Raw genomic sequence first — 16,688 nt, forward strand, 5'->3', positions numbered from 1 at the left:
TTGTATACATTGCAAAATGATCACCACAATAAGGCTACTTCATATCCAAACCCTTATATAGTTAAACTTTTTTTTTTCTTGTGATGAGATCTTTGAAGATTTACCTACTCTCTTAGCAACTTTAAAATATGCAATACAGTATTATTAACTACTAGAGGCTCAGTGCACGAAATTCATGCATGGTAGGGTCCCTAGGGGCTGCCGGCTGCAGCCTGACTTCATTCTTTGCCACTCCCTGGTGGTCAGCGCATGTCATAGCGAGCGACTGAACTCTTGGTTGGTCAAACTCCCGAGGGGACACTTTGCATATTATATACATACATATACATATACATATACATATATATATACTAGTAGCCCATTTGCAGGAAAATCCTGCAAGCGGCTGTTGCGGCCGCGTGCGCTGCTGCTGCCACCGCCTTTCTTTGCGGGCGCCTGCACCCGCTTGCCACTGCCGCCCGCCCCATTCCGCCCTGTTCCACCCCGCTCCGCCCCGCCCGGGCTTTCCCTCTGGCAGCCACCTTGCTTTCCGCTTTTCCTCCCTCTTCCTTCTAAGTTGTCTTCAGTCTTCACTCCTCCCTCTCTCAGCATATGCAAATTAACCGCCATCTTTGTTGGGTAATTTGCATACTTGCCCTGATTGGCTGGTGGGCGTGGCTTGGGCGTAGCGAAGGTGCGGTCAATTTGCATATTACTATTTTATTAGGTAGGATATATGTATATATATATACACACACACACACACATATATGTATATGTATGTATATATATATGTATATATATATGTGTATATATATGTGTGTGTACATATATATGTATATATATATATGTGTGTATATATGTATATATATATATGTATGTATATATATTACATTCTCATGACTTATGACTTATTTTATAATTTGGAGTTTGTACAAAATTACTCCCTTCATGAATACACATAATCATCTCCATTCCCCAACCACCTTTGGTTCTCTGTATCCATAAGCTTGGTGTTTTTGCTTTTGTTTTTTGTATTTAACGACTTTTAATATAAGTGAGATCATATAGTATTTGTCTTTCTCTGTCTGAATTATTTCCTGTACCATAATACCCTCGATGTCTATTCATGATGTTGCAAATGGCAAGATTTCATTGTATACACATATATACCATAGTTTCTTCATTCATTTATCAGTGGACCCTTAGGCTGTTTCCATATCTTCATAATTGTAAATAATGCTGCAGAGAACATGGAGGTGCAGATTTCTCTCTGAACTTCTGTTTTCATTTTCTTAATTGTTTAAAGTATTACAAAGAGTAGTACATATGTCTCCTTTTTCCCCCTTGACTTCCCCCTGGACCCCCTACTCACCAGCACATGCGCCCCCCCACCCTCCCCCAGTGTCTGTGTCCATTGGTTTTGCTTATATGCATGAATACAAGTCCTTCGGTTGATCTCTTACCCACCCCCGATAACCCTCCCCGGCCTTCCCCCTGTAGTTTGACAGTCTGATGCTTCTTTGTCTCTGTATCTATTTTTGTTCATCAGTTTATGATATCCTTTATATTCCACAAATGAGTGAGATCATGTGATATTTATCTTTCTCTGACTGGCTTATTTTGCTTAGCATAATGCTCTCCAGTTCCATCCATGCTGTTGCAAACAGTAAGAATTCCTTGTTTTTTATAGTGGCATAGTATTCCATTGTGTAGATGTACCAGTTTTCTAATCCACTCATCTGCTGATCAGCACTTAGGCTGTTTCCAAATCTTAGCTATTGTAAACTGTGCTTCTATGAACATAGGGGTGCATATATCCTTTCTGATTGTTGTTTCTGTTTTCCTGGGATATATTCCTAGAAGTGGTATTACTGAGTCAAATGGAAGTTCCATTTATAATTTTTTAGGAAACACCATACTGATTTCCACAGTGGCTGCTTCTTTTAATAAATACCTAGAAGTGAAATTGCTGGATCATATTTTAATTATAGTTTTATTTTTTTTAAGGAAACTCCATCTATTGCCATAGTTGCTGCACCAATTTACAACCACATCAACAGTGGTGAAAGGTTTCCTTTTCTCTATTCCCTCATCAACACTTGCTAATTCTGGTCTTGTTCATACTAGCCATTCTAACAGGCATGAGAAGATATCTCACTATGGTTTTGGCATTTCTCTGATGACTAGTAATGTGGATGAAGCATCTTTTCATGTACCTGTTGGCCATCTGCATGTCTTTGAAAAAATATCTATTCAGAACCTCTGCCTATTTTTTAATCAAATTGTGTGGTTTGTTGTTGTTTTTTGCTAATTGAGATGTATGAGTTTTTCATCTATTTTGTATATTATTTCCTTATCCAGTCAGTATATTATATACAAATAGTTTCTCTCCTTAAGTTGCTTTTTTATTTTTTTAATGGTTTTCTTTCCTGTGCAAAAACTTTTTAGTATCATGTAGTCCCACTTGTTTACTTTTGCTTTTAGTGTCAGATTTAAAAACTCATTACTAAGACTACGTCAGGAAACTTACTTCTTATATTTTTTTCTAATTTTTTCATCGTTTCAGGTCTTACATTAAAAGCTAATCCATTTTTTCTTCTAGTTGTTTTATGGTTTCAGGTCTTACATTAAAATCTAATCCATTTCGAGTTAATTCTTGCATATTGTGTAGATAGTGGTCCAGTTTCATACTTTTGCATATGGCTATCCAGTTTTCTCAACAGCATTTATTGGAGAGACTGTCCATTCCCAATTTTATATTCTTTGTCCTATTTCATAAATTAATTGACCATATATGTATAGGATCATTTCTGAGCTCTCTCTTTTGTTTTATTGATCTATGTGACTCTTTTTATAATACCGGGCTGTTTTAATTACTAGAGCACTATAATTAGTTTGAAGACAGGGAGTGTAATGCCTCAAGCTCTGTTTTTCTTTCTCAAGATTGCTTTGGCTATTAGGGTCTTTTTATGGTTTCATACAAATTTTAGGATTGTTTGTCTTATTTTTGTGAAAAATGGCATTTGAATTTTGGTAGGAACTGCATTGAATCTATAGATTGGTTTTGATATTATGAAATTTTTTACCATATTAAATCTTTCAGTCCATGAGCATAGTTTGTCTTCTTCATCTTCAATATTTTTGATTAATGTCTTATAGTTTCAATGTGCAGGTCTTTTATCTCCTTAAATTTATTGTTTTTTTGATGCATTCATAAATGTGATTACTTTTTAAATCCCCCCAAATATTTATTATTAGTGTACAGAAACACAACAGGTTTTTGTATATTAATTTTACATTGTCCAACTTATTAGGAAAGGGTTACATAGACTACTAGATCTATCCACTTTTCCTGTAAAGTTGTAAAGGAAAAATAATTTTTTTTCAGGAGGACTTTAGGTGCTAAATGAAGATTTTCTTTAGAATTTATATAATGGGAGATGGAATACTATTTTTTTTTAAAAAAAGAACTTTTCCTTAGTCTATTTAGTGTTCTCTTAAGACTTGATATGACATACAGTATGTGATATCTGACAAGAGTGTACTTCTAGGATTATTGAAGTACCACCACACACATAAAGTTACCCATCCCTGAAGTCAGAGGATCAATGAAATAGGCCATGGCTTTCTGCTCTGTTGTGTTGGAATTTCCTGTCCTACAGGATTTTTGTAACTCTGAAAGATCCAGTCACCTCTTGTTGAAGGGAATGAGATTCCCGCCCCTCCCTCCCAATAATTCCACAAACATTGCTGAGATTCAACGTGATATTACTGAATGAAAACATCTGCCTGTTTAAAATGAGCCTTTATGCTGACAAAGATATGGCATTGCCCGAGCCCTACAGAACCTGAGTGGGCAGCAGCTGTTTAAAAGTACAGGAAACCAACCAGACATCAGTGTTCCTTTCAAGTTGTTAAGCATTGAGATTACACTTTTAATTAAGTAGAGAAATCACAAATCTACTAAAACCATGTTTCAGAGGCATAAAGAAAATATTAGCTTTTCATTATGTAATCTACTCATAAGGTCTCAATGTTTGGGATATTTGAGAAGATAACAAAAACAGGTTTACTTTGACCAATTAATGGTACCTCAGTCTCTTGCCCTTTATACAGTCCGATGTCCTCCCATCACCTTTCTCTATCTGGTATGAGGAGATATGGGCCAGTTTAAAGGTAATGGGAGAAGGCTCTTAAATTCACATACTAATCTTTGGTCCCTGCTGTGTCAGACTTAAGTGGCTGATGTTAACTGGTTTCCACTAAGTGGTGGTTGGTCTCATCTGACCTTTGGGAACATTTTACTAGGATTCATTGCTGAAGCCCACAGCCATCCATGTACTTCCACCTCTTTGCCCTGATCTCAGTCTTCCACTGGCTAACCTACCCATTCATTCAAAAACTCTATGTATTATCCCCAAAGAAAGGGAGACAGTTTGGGTAAGCTTCACACTCTATTCAGGAAGTGGGGAAAAAGACTTTTTCCCCCCCTCAAGTTTATCTATCTAGTCAACTCCCTCTGATAATGCTGAGGCATATATCTTGTGCACATAGGAAGTGGTTTCTAGATAAATGCCAAGCTTCTTTTAGAAGCCTTACCCTTCCCATCCCTAGGGAATTAGCTCAAATAATATGCTTGCTTCTATAAACCACACTTTAAGGTTTCACTGTGCAGATAGATGGCACAGGAGCATAGAAAACACTGTGGCAAGTAAATTCTTCAATTTTCTTTTTATCACATTACTTCTCCATATTCCAGGGTCATGAATTGGGCATCTTGTTCTTTGCAGGAACTTCCTCCGTGATATGTCCTTTTTATTTTCAGTGACACAAAGTTTCTTAGCTTTACCTTGATGCCTTATAGGAACAGAAAGAAAATATTGACAGACAAATAAGGGGATACCTGTAGGGAAGGACATATTTTAAAAACAGTATTTTTATTATATTTTTTATGTAGAGATATCACTTGTGTTATTGGAGAACATTTATTGTCATCTAGTATCCCTCTACTTCTAAGAAGGAGGAAACCAAACTTTTACAGTTTTCTCTAATTCAGTTCCAAATCCTCTCTTTCAAGATGTGTCTGGGGTTAAGTCTGGATACTAAGTGAAATAATCACCTCTTACCACTAGGCGGCACTAATCGATCTTCAGGAAATTTGACTTCTCAGTATTGGGTCAAAAAATCTTTGCCCAACCACAGAGACAGGTAAAATGTTATTGCATAAAAATATCAGATTCTAGAATTATGCCACAGTAAACATTTACTTTAAGATAGAATGAAATGTGGGCTGGCACTGCAACCTTACTCTTGACCATAACCCATTTCCCCTAGAATTAAGAGCAGAGGCTCTCAGCATTGCCTACATCATATAATCACCTAGGAAATGTTTAAAAAAGAGGTGGAACAGTTGAATTATAATGTCTGGAGGGCTAGATTTTTTAAAAAGCTCACCAGGTTATTTTTTTTGCATATGAGGATTAAGAGCTGTAGAAGTCATTGTTCAGTCTCTGGTCTTAGCTGACGGTAGAGGTAATGGGCATGAGCTGGATCAGTTTCGCACAAGTTGCATGGCCCATTTTCTGGTTTGACTGAAACTTTCCAAGCTGACTTAACTTTTGCATTTTGGCCTGCTTATGGAATTTTCCCTCAGTCTACAAAGCACAAATAGTGTCAAATGCAGCCTAAGGAAGCCCTTTAATGAATGAAGTTTTTGAAACTGGAATTGAATTCAGGACTGTCAAATTCAGTCTCCAAGGGGGACTCCACGGTGAGGGTTCCTGTTTCTCTCTCTCTCTCTCACACACACACTGGCCTGTTTTCTCTTTGACTCTGTATACTTGGTGTCACAGGGTCACATCTGGGGCTTCATTATAATTCAAGGTGGGAATAAATACTGCACAGAGGTTTTAGAGTGCCACAGAAACTCTTACATATATTTTATTTTCAGTAACTGATGTAATACCAGTAGGGTTGCTGGGAAAGGGAGAGGGAGAGGGAGAAGGTATTTAAAACCTATTCAATTTCTGTTTTAATACCTATTGATAGACTCAGTCATTTAGGAGCAAATGCTTGGTCTTGCAAATTTCCTCACATTCTTTCTTTCTCTGATAGACTTGCTTGATTTATAAGGAGATGAAGTTGGGCCTTTGGATGGGCAGGCTCTTTTGTGGTTCTTGATGTCCTCTGGTAGATGGGGGTTGGTCTGGCCCAGTGGTCGGCAAACTCATTAGTCAACAGAGCGGCAAACCGCGGCTCGCAAGCCGCAGTTTGCCGACCACTGGTCTGGCCTATGCATTTTATTGCTGCCCAACACGATGGCCCTGCTCTTATCTGGCAGTTTGCAGGCTTCCATGGCTGAAGTCCAAAGTCCACACCACTTACCTCCTATTGTAAAGATATCATTCATTACACACTTTTAAATCTATATATTTTTTATTGATTTCAGAGCGGGAGAGGATGAGAGAGAATCATTGATTGGCTGCCTCTTGCATACCCCCCACTGGGGATTGAGCCCACAAACCTAGGCATGTGCTCTGACCAGGAATCGAACCATGAACTCCATAGGTCGAGGCTCAACCACTGCGGCCAGGTCATTATACACTTTTCAATCTTAGGGCTTCATTAGTCCACTGGATCTCTCAGTACTTCTCTATCCATTCACTGGGGCATGTGGAACTCCTGGATATGCAGACTGTAGGGAGCCTTGATATTTGTTTCTATCTCATTGATCTTTACACCTCCCTCTGTGTCATTGTAGTAGTCCTACTTCATATTGGATTTGGGAATAAATAAAATGCCTGGATTCCCTTAGAGTCTTAAAACTTCACCCAGGCTATACTGGATGTCACTTCTCAGGTTCGCTCATATTACCTATTCTCATAATACATTTTAGCCCCATAAAGACGGTAAGACAAGAGCTCGGATTGCTGACCTGCTCTTCGTATGCCTGTCTCTACTTCTTCTCACACAGGCCAGAATGAGTGGGATTTATACTTCTCTTCTTTTAGAGAGGCCTTCCTATTTTATCCTAAATGTTCTTCCCAGGGACACTGAGCCCTGTGGCTTAGCATTAAATGTAGATGAGTTGGAGGGTAAGATAAACTCAACTGATGATAAGAGAAGACATTCTTTAAAAATCAATATCTGTCACAGGTACCTTCTTAAATTCATATTTCTAACTAAATTCTGCTGGCAAACACACTTAGAGGGAGCAGAGACATTCTTCATGCTGACTTTTTTCCCCCCCTGGACTTTTTTAACCCTAACTCTACCTCTACAGGAAATTACCACCCATATTGTATTGTGAATAATTGATTCAGCAAACATATAGAATGCTTGTTACATATCAAGAATTATTCTTAAAAGAAGATAGAAAGCAGGAGTCATTTCAGTTAGAATTAACAACACAAGCGGAGTGACTGCCACTTGAAGAGGTATCTTTGTTCTGCGGCGTTCCTATTCCTCATAGCCTAGATTGCCAGGGAGACATTTTATTTTTTTTAGTAGGTGAACGGTCAAAAGAGGTCAATCACAAAGTTTTATAGAAACCTAGATGAAAAAGAACAGTTTAGAGCTAATGACTTCTTGCAAACTCGAATGCTGAATTTATTTCGGCAATAAGCAAGGCAATTGTAGTCAGCATGCAAGTATTCATTCAAGCTTATCTTCTGTTCCTTGGATGTTATTAAGTTGACAGAATTGTACTCATCATCATTCAGTTCTGAAATACTGTATATATCACAATCACTCATTTTTTTTAGTGATTTTCCTGTGAATTGAAATCAGGGCAACTGAATATGAAAACTAGAGTTCTATGGAAAATTTATCCAATGATATTATGTTAAAATCCTATCTAATAAAAGAATAATATGCAAATTGACCACCACTCTAACACACAAAATGGCTGCCCCCATGTGGACACAAGATGGCCATGATAAGATGGCCAGCAGGGGAGGACAGTTGGAAGGGACCAGGCCTGCAGAGGAGGGCAATTGGGGGGGACCCAGGCCTGCAGGGTAGGACAGTTAGGGGCAATCAGGCTTTCAGGGGAGCAGTTAGGCATCAATCAGGAAGGCAGGCAGGCGAGCAGTTGGGAGCCAGCAGTCCTGGATTGTGAGAGGGATGTCCAACTGCCTGTTTAGGCCCGATCCTACTGGGATTTGGCCTAAACAGGCAGTCGGACACCCCTCGAGGGGTCCCAGATTGGAGAATGTGTAGGCTGGGCTGACGGATACATCCCCATGCACGAATTTCGTGCACCGGGCCTCTAGTTATATTATAATAAAATAATATTAAGAGCATTATGCCCTGGCTGGTTAGTTCAGTTAGCTATCATTCCATTACACCAAGGTTGCAGGTTCAAATTCTGGTCAGGGCACATGCAAGAATCAACCAATGAATGCATAAGTAAGTAGAATAACAAATTGATGCTTCTCTCTCCCTTTCTAAAATCAATCTTTAAATAAAAAATGAGCATTATGCTACTTAAAATTTTAAAAGTCATTTAAGTATGTGTTATATGTGAGAAAAGATGGGAGAGAGAGTGCTAATCCTTATCCATATCTGTGTTTCTTCTCTCCTTTTTGGGCATGCATATTATATTTTCAGATTTGTCTTCAGAGAAATGTTCTGCTCATTGTCTAATACAGTGACTATAAAAGATTACTTTCCACACAAAATGTGTAATCCCCAGAGTACTTCTTCTCAGTGTTCTTTTTTTATCCATTCTGATTTATATTGTCTTCACATCTCAAGATATGAGTCCACTTATACTTATCCTCTTTCTCCCTGGACATGCTGCATTTCTAAAATGTACTTCTTCTGAACATAGACAGAAAGAGAGGAAATGCTAGAGGGTGTAAAGGGACAAAGCATTCCTTACTACCTGAAAGGGAATATCTCATGAAAAGAAGTGGGGACAGGTTTTTTTTTAAGGAACCTGAGATAATCTCAAAATCCATAGGAATGTATAAAGTTTCTAAAATTGCCTGTCTATTAGACCATACCTCTGTATTTTAAGGGTCAGGTCCTTGGTTTTTTATGGTTAGACATAATACAATACATATTGCTTCCAGTGCAGTTATTTTGCATCTTCTATAAGTATTTCAGTGACAGATATGAGAGGATAAGTAATAGATGGTGGCAAAAAATTAAACAGCTTCTAGATTTGACATTTCTATTTTTATTTTGGGAAGATTCCTCAAGTACATTTTAGAATGAGGATTTATAATTAGTATCAAACTAAAAAAAATAACATTTCATTTCTTATAAACATATATGAAGAATCTAGAATTTACTAGTATTAAGCTCTGTTTCCAGCCCACTTACTACTGAAAATACTAAGTATCCTTGTGACCGTCATGAGGAAATGACAGGTATTACACATCTCAACTATAAGTGGATCCAAACTAGAAACAATTCACGAGAAAGTTTTATATTCATGGCCCACTAAAGATACAAGAGTATTCCTACCTGGATAACATGACCAAGATGAGATAGTTGACTTTGGTGTTTTTACACTAGTATGAAATTAATTTTGAAACAAAAGATCTGAGAAGACCTGTAGTAAAAGGGCTTAGTAAGTATTTCTTCCCCGGTTAGTTAAAACACATCCACAATCTGGCTTGTCAATCAGCCCTCCCCCCTCATGCAGGCCTGGTCTTGCTGAGGCCGTTAATAGCAGCAGGGCTTTTTAACTCACTCTTCATGTACAAAGATGGAACATTCTACTGCCCATGTCTTTCTGTTCTAAATCCTGTAGCTATTCTCCTTCATTTCTCCTTTACCTCTGATTCTTTTCTCTACCTGCGTTATTTGAGTCCGGTCAGACTTTTTGTAATGTATGCAGGGCTCAGTTTCCCGATGCTACTTATGCAGGCTTTTACTAAAATCTGATTCTTCTTGAGCCATTTTCTTCATCCATTTCCCAAGGCTCTTGTTTGCTCAACTACTCTGTGACATAGGACTCCGTGAGACCTCATTATGATTTCACAGGCATAGGGTTGATGACCTATTTGATCTTTAAACTGAGAAGAAAAAAACAAACCCAGAAATTATAAGAACAAGCAGAGCGTTTTGCTTTGTGGTTTGGTTTAATCCCTGTATAATGGGGCTCCTTTGGTAGACATCCCAGAATGGTGCCAGAAGATTCCTAAGATGATAACTCTAGCTGTGAATTTATCCAATACAATATCAGTGTTCAGTAAATCTTAGCAAATTCTAAGAAGCATGCTTTTTAAAATGCCGGGTTTTCCTGTGGTGATAATCCATTATTCTAGCACACTGATCAAAGCCCCCCAAAACGTTGGTCGTCTGTAAACCAATCCTTATCCCCCCGCCCCCACTGATTTTGTACTGAGGATGAAGCTTAAACTGGGTCATGGTAACTCAACACAATTTTAAGCTTATGTTGGTCAGAGTCCCAAACTGCTCTTTCACTGTGAATGGAAAATGATAAACCAAACAGATGGGCAAGCGAGTGTTTATGTGCACTCACAAAAACATCAACAGATAACTCTGGTACAGACCAGGGATTTTTCAACACTGGGCAGCTCTTGAAAGCCTGAGGCCATATCTGTGCTGTCAAGGCACAGCTTGGTATGAGCAAATCTGAGACAATCACAAGCTTTCCATCCAGACAGAGTGGATTATTTACAAGAAACACAGACACATTATTTTTCTGGTGCCCATGGAGAAAACCTGTTTTTTCTGACTTACCTTTGCACGCTACAGTAGCTTCAGGGCAGGTTTATAGACAAAACTGGCCAGCTCTTCAGACAGAAAAGAGCTACCTGCATAGCTGTATTTTTAGGGATAAGAGAAAAAGGCCCTCTAGCTCCTGTTACAACACATAGAACCCTTCTGGTATTACCAATTGCCTAAAATTTATACATTTTGATTAAGGTTACTTTTCAACCTCCACCACTAATTATTAGCTCTGTCATTTGGGACAGGCTTCTTAACATTTATGAGCCTTAATTTATTCATTTTCCAAAGGGGATAATGTATGGGTGTTATGGAATTGTTTTGAGGTCTACATGAAACCATTCATATAAAGTGTTCAATACAGTTCTAAAAAGTTCTTGTAATTATTATTACTGCCAGCATCATCAGTTGCTTATGAATCCTAATGACTTTGGGAGTGCTCAGTCCTCCTTGGCGGCAGGAGAGCGGAGGAAAATCAATCAATGGAACCAACTCTCGTTGTCAGTAGCCCCAGCCCATACATAACAGTGACGCGAAGGGTGCGCCTTTCTGTCACCAGGCCTGGGGCTCTGCCCAGAGAGCAAGTGCAGCCACGGGGGTACATTCAGAGCCTGCACCTGTGCTCCGACCGTTCGCATGTCGGTGAGGCACACAGCTGCACTGTATGCAAAATTCTCCACATTGCAACGTCAGCAAATTTCTAGAAAATTATCACCTGTGGCCAACGCACTATGATTTCATCCATCACTCACAGTCAGAGCTCCCCCCTCTACGGTACCTTACTCTATCCCAAATTATCATCATCAGTTACGTGTAACTTATTTCATCAATGTATTCTCCTTCTAAGGGAGAAGCCCACAGCAAGGGCAGCCAGCAATCGTGCCTGCGTGTTCCATTCTTTCCTGGATCGTTGCTGCACTTGAATACACTGCAGCTGTGTTCTTATCTCATTTGACTCTCTTTTACCTCAAATGGGTAAGCCTGCTACAGCTTCTCTTCCTGGGGCAATCTAGCAGAGAACATGCTGAGTAGAGCATTCCGATGAACTTAGGGAAATAGATGAATTATACAAGCTGAAGAATGGGACACCCAGTTAATCCACATTCTTAATACTAAAAAGTAATAGCTCTGTGTTTTTAGGTCTAGAACTTCTTATAGCTTGCTCTTGTATATTTTTTCTGTAGCACTCTGTTTTGCTCACCATGGTGTTTACTGGTTTTGCCTTGTTTTAGAGCTCCCTGACTCTGGTTTTCAGGTCCCCGAGGAGGGTCTTCAGGTATATCGGGTCTGGTTATTGGTGGGGAGGCAGTTCCTAAAGTCCCCAGCTCGACAGTGGTGGATGGGAAAGCGCCCTCCTTCTGTGGCTCACTGCTGTAGGAGCACACCAGCCTTCAGGGACCTGCTGAGGGACCTTGGGTAGTTCTCCAGGTCCCCACTTTCCTCTTTACAGAAAATAAAGAATGAAGGTTGGAAACCAGCAAAGGGAGGGTGAGGAGTTGAATAGATTCCCATTACTTCCAGAAACACAGTCCAGAAGAAAATGCAATAGGATTGTGAAATAGGGGCAAAGCATAAAGTTACTCTCTTTACACCCTTCCAGCAAACTAGTTCTGTGGAAGTGAAATATCACGCTCTCCCACAGGAGGTCATCCACAGCACAGGCAATTGGTGCATGGGGACTGTTTCACCCTCTCGGCATTCGTTCAAGCTGGTCCGGAGTAATTGTGATTAGGTCTGCAAGTGTAACACTGGCCCATTTATCCCGTGGAAGTTGATTCATATCTTACCTGAAACAATTTTTCAAGTGTTAAGGAAGGATGGAAAAACTAAGAAGTCTATGCGTTTTTAGAATCTGTCTCTACAGTTTTTCTGGCTAGATGATTTTCTAAAGCTCCTCAAAGATATGGGATCAGGAGAAACTTTTTTTCCTTTAACCAAACAGTCCAGAAGGCCTGTACTCTAGTGATATTTCTCATCCACAAGTAATATGAGATTGAAGTGTTTTTACTACAATGTCATTTTCAATGAAAACCAATGCCTTCAGTAACATGTTAAAAAAAATACAGCAGCCCAGATATGTGCCCTTGACTGGGAATTGAACCCGAGACCCTTCGATGCACGGGCTGCTGCTCTAACCACTGTGATGTCCTTCCAGAGTTCTCATTTGGTCAAGGCAACTGGAACTCAGAGGACATAGGGGTGCTACCCATTGCAGGCCTGCCTTACAAGGTAGAGAGAAAACAGGAAAACTATACAGAAATTACAAAGAAAAATATATTCCAGCAATTTAAAAGTTATATATATTGACATCAGTTTTTAAACAATTAGTTAAAAATTGGAACTAGTTCCTGATAAATTAATTTTTGTGTGTTATTGCAAACCAAAGTATAAGGGAAATATAAAAACATAATTATTTGGGCAAGATATGAAAATGTCATTTACCAGAACAAAGAGAAGTTAGAGTTATAATTTGCTTCCCTGAAGTCTTCATCTTTAGGGAGCTTTGAATAACATTTGATACCGTGCAGTCTGCAGTACTCCTGTAGGACCCGGGTTTCCATTCTGCATTTATATTTGAGGATGTATAATAAAATATTCATGAGGTAACTGAAGAAAGTTGAGTACAGATTTAGAGAAAAATGATTAAATAACCTTGAAAATTGATTTATGTGGCAAAATGAAAAGTGTTCAATATGTACAGTCTGTCAAAGGATAAAATAGGGAACAAGATAACTGCCTTCAAACACTCATCTGAGGCATAAACAAGGAAGAAAGGCTTAAAATGTCAAATCATATGGTGAAAAATGAAGGAAACAAATTAAAAAGATCTTTAAAAGTGTACTAACACCAGGGACATTTCCCCATTGCTGCTTTCAATAAAGCTCTATTGAAATATGTGGCTTTTAGTCTATCAAGCAGAAGTGTGAGGAGATTATCTATGTTAATGATCGGAAAGAATCAATAGGGTGAAGTGTCCCCAATACTAAAAAATCTACATATTTAATGCAATCCCTATTAAAACTCCCATGATATGTTTCGCAGAAATAGAACAAACAATTCTAACTTTTGTAGGGAACCACAAAAGTACCCACAAAGCCAAAACAATGTTGAAAAACAAAACAAAACCCAAATCCAAAGACATCACACAACCTGATTTCAGTTTGGTCTTGGCATAAAAACAGACACATAAAACAATGAAGCAGAATAACAATCCCAGATATAAACCCACACATTTATGGCCAATTAATTTATGACAAAGCAGCCAAGAATATACAATTGGGAAAAGACAGTTGCCTCCATAAATAGTGGTGGGAAAACTGGATAGCCACACATGAAATAATGAAACTGGACCACAGTATTACACTATACACAAAAATCAACTCAAAGTAATTTTTAAAAATTTACTAGTGTCTCAATTTTTTTCATCAGTGTCTTTGTCTTTATCTTCACTGTACGAGTCTTTCACTTCCTTGGTTAAAGTCACTACTCAATACTTTATTATTTATGTGCAAAGGTAAATGGGATTGTTTTCTTAATTTTTCTTTCTGATAGTTTATGATGGGTATATGCAAACATAAGAGGTTTTTGGTACATTGATTTTGTATAGCACTTATACAAATCAATGCCCCCCCCAAATAAATAATTCAATTAACAAATAGGCAAAGAGCCTGAACAGAGTTTCACAAAGAAAATAGACAAATGGCCAGCAGGTACATGAAAGATGCTCAACATCACTAACCATTAGAAAAATCCAAATAAAAACCAAAAAGGTATATCGGCTCAGACATGTTCGAATGCCCATCATCAGAAAGAAAATAGATAAACACTGTTGAGGATGTGGAAGATGGGAAACATTTGCTCACTGCTACTGGTATTGTAAATTGGTGCTGCCACAATAGAAAAGAGTATGAAGCATATATGCAAAGGAGACAAAATTGATAACTGATATTTTAGCAAAGATATGTGTCTACATGCTTACAGCAGCATTTTTTTACAATAGCCAAGTCATGAAAGCAAACTACGTGTCCTTTGATGGATGCATGGATAAAGAAACATGGTACAAAAACTAGACTCATAAAAACATAGTTCAGACTTGTGATTACTAGAGGCGGGCTGGTGGGAGGGAATTGAAGGAAGGTGGTCAAAAGGCATAAACTTACAGTTGTAAGATAAACAACTACTAAGATATAACATGATGACTATGGAACATTGCTGTATGATATATAGGAAAGTTGTTAAGATAGAAGATCATCACAAGGAAAAAAATTTTCTCTTTTTATTGGTTGTATTCAAGATGATGGATGTTAACTAAAGCTACTGTGGTAATAATTTCACTTGATATGTAATTGAAACCATTCTGTATGGGTTAAACTTAAATAGTGGTGTAATTCATCTCAATAAGATAGAAAAAATAACACAAAAATGGTCCACTAGTCTTTTTTAAATAGGAACATAAGCCACAGATAGACGGCAGAGTAGGAAAAACAAAATTCCATGTTTGAGATAAAAGTGACCGTGAAGGAATTAAAATGCTCTGCCAATGATGGGCAGAGAGGATTCAAACAAAGCTTTATAAATGTGGAAGTCCTTAAGTTAGAATTTGAATGGGAAAATTTTCTGCTGGTTAAACTGGACCATATTGAGAGGAAGGTCAGAAACCAAACCATATGAGTAGCAGGTGAGACGCCCTTGCAAACCCTCATGTATAAAAAGTCAGTGAACATCAAAGCCTCAATTGAACTTCAGTGTGTTCGTCCCTCTTTATGTTGGTAACAGTTATTTCTTTCCTAAATTCCTCTGCACTGAAATAACTGAATGCACAATGAGGGGCAGATACAAAGCAGGAAGAGGAAGACCAGACGGAGGCAGCACACACCATCATTCTGCAGTTGAAAGATAAAGGAGCTTAAAGTTTTAGAATTATTAATCAGTTTGGCTTTGAAATTGTTTTAGGCTGATGTAATTCAACAAAAGAATAATGCACAACAATAATGAAGACAGCTTTTACGTGCTTTGCTTTTGTTTAATTTTTATCGCATTCTTGATGCATTGCCAGAATTTTTTTAGGTTAATGTGAAGAGCTCTGATGTTGGATTTCTTTCTCCTTTGAATGCGGAAAGAACTACTTAGTATTTTGTTTTATTTTTAAAGAAGCCGATAATTACAGCAGTCTGTTTTAAGCTTAAACTTCTAATAGGATTTCTAAACATGTTTGAGGCACTTATTTAAATATTTCATATCTCTTCACAGCCCTTGCACTGAGAAACTAAAAGCTACAGATTAATTTTGCCACGCGGAATCTCCGAGTCCATTTCTTCCTAAGGGATTCTGTGCTTCACTCTATCTTCTCTCTGAAATGTCTTCGCATGGCTGGCTCTTTCTAAACATTCAATCTTTGTTCAGCATCACCTTAAAGCATCCCTCAACCAGCCAATTACCACACTACTCAGCCTTTACTACAGCATTCTGCTTTGTTTTCCTTAATATGATGATCAAAAAATATACATAACTTATGTGATTGTTCACTGTTTCCTGCTACTAAAATATAAGCTTCACAAGAAAAACACCTCTTTTGTAAACTTCTTTACCCGAATTGCCTAGACCAGCACCTGCTTCTAGAGGGGGCACAGTAAATGCGTTCTGTCCTGGTGAAAGCAGGTATGCCTGAATGCACGCGGGATGGAAAGGACTTGGCAGTGTTGAAGGCCTGAAACAAGGTAACGGGAAACTTTAGCCTGAAGAGTTTCATTTTGACCTTGGCTCAAAGGTCTAGAATGAAAAAATATAATTGCATAATTTGTGAACAAAGGAAAAAGTAGAGATTCTTAGGACTCGCAGATACGTGAAGAAAGCATGCCATATTATGACTCATCCTCAGGAAGAACACTTAAAGTAAATTCGTATCTAAGCCCATTCTTCAGTGATAATCTCTGACTGTTTCAGTCTCCACTAGAAGATGAGAGTACACGCCCTGGAATCTGAGTGGCTCTTTATATCCT

At 38.3% G+C, this 16,688-nt stretch overlaps 1 long non-coding RNA gene across 1 annotated transcript in view; it reads right to left on the reverse strand.

The window, feature by feature from the left end:
- Positions 1-4,734: 4,734 nt before the first annotated feature.
- LOC129148835 (uncharacterized) overlaps positions 4,735-16,688 on the reverse strand; it is a 68,534-nt gene continuing 56,580 nt past the window's right edge. Inside the window, exon 3 of the long non-coding RNA XR_008555807.1 lies at positions 4,735-4,839. This is a non-coding gene — a long non-coding RNA (uncharacterized LOC129148835). The remainder of the gene's footprint in view (positions 4,840-16,688) is intronic.

The sequence above is a fragment of the Eptesicus fuscus genome, chromosome 4 (genome assembly GCF_027574615.1).
Source record: "Eptesicus fuscus isolate TK198812 chromosome 4, DD_ASM_mEF_20220401, whole genome shotgun sequence".
In the NCBI taxonomy this organism is placed as follows: Eukaryota; Metazoa; Chordata; class Mammalia; order Chiroptera; family Vespertilionidae; genus Eptesicus; species Eptesicus fuscus.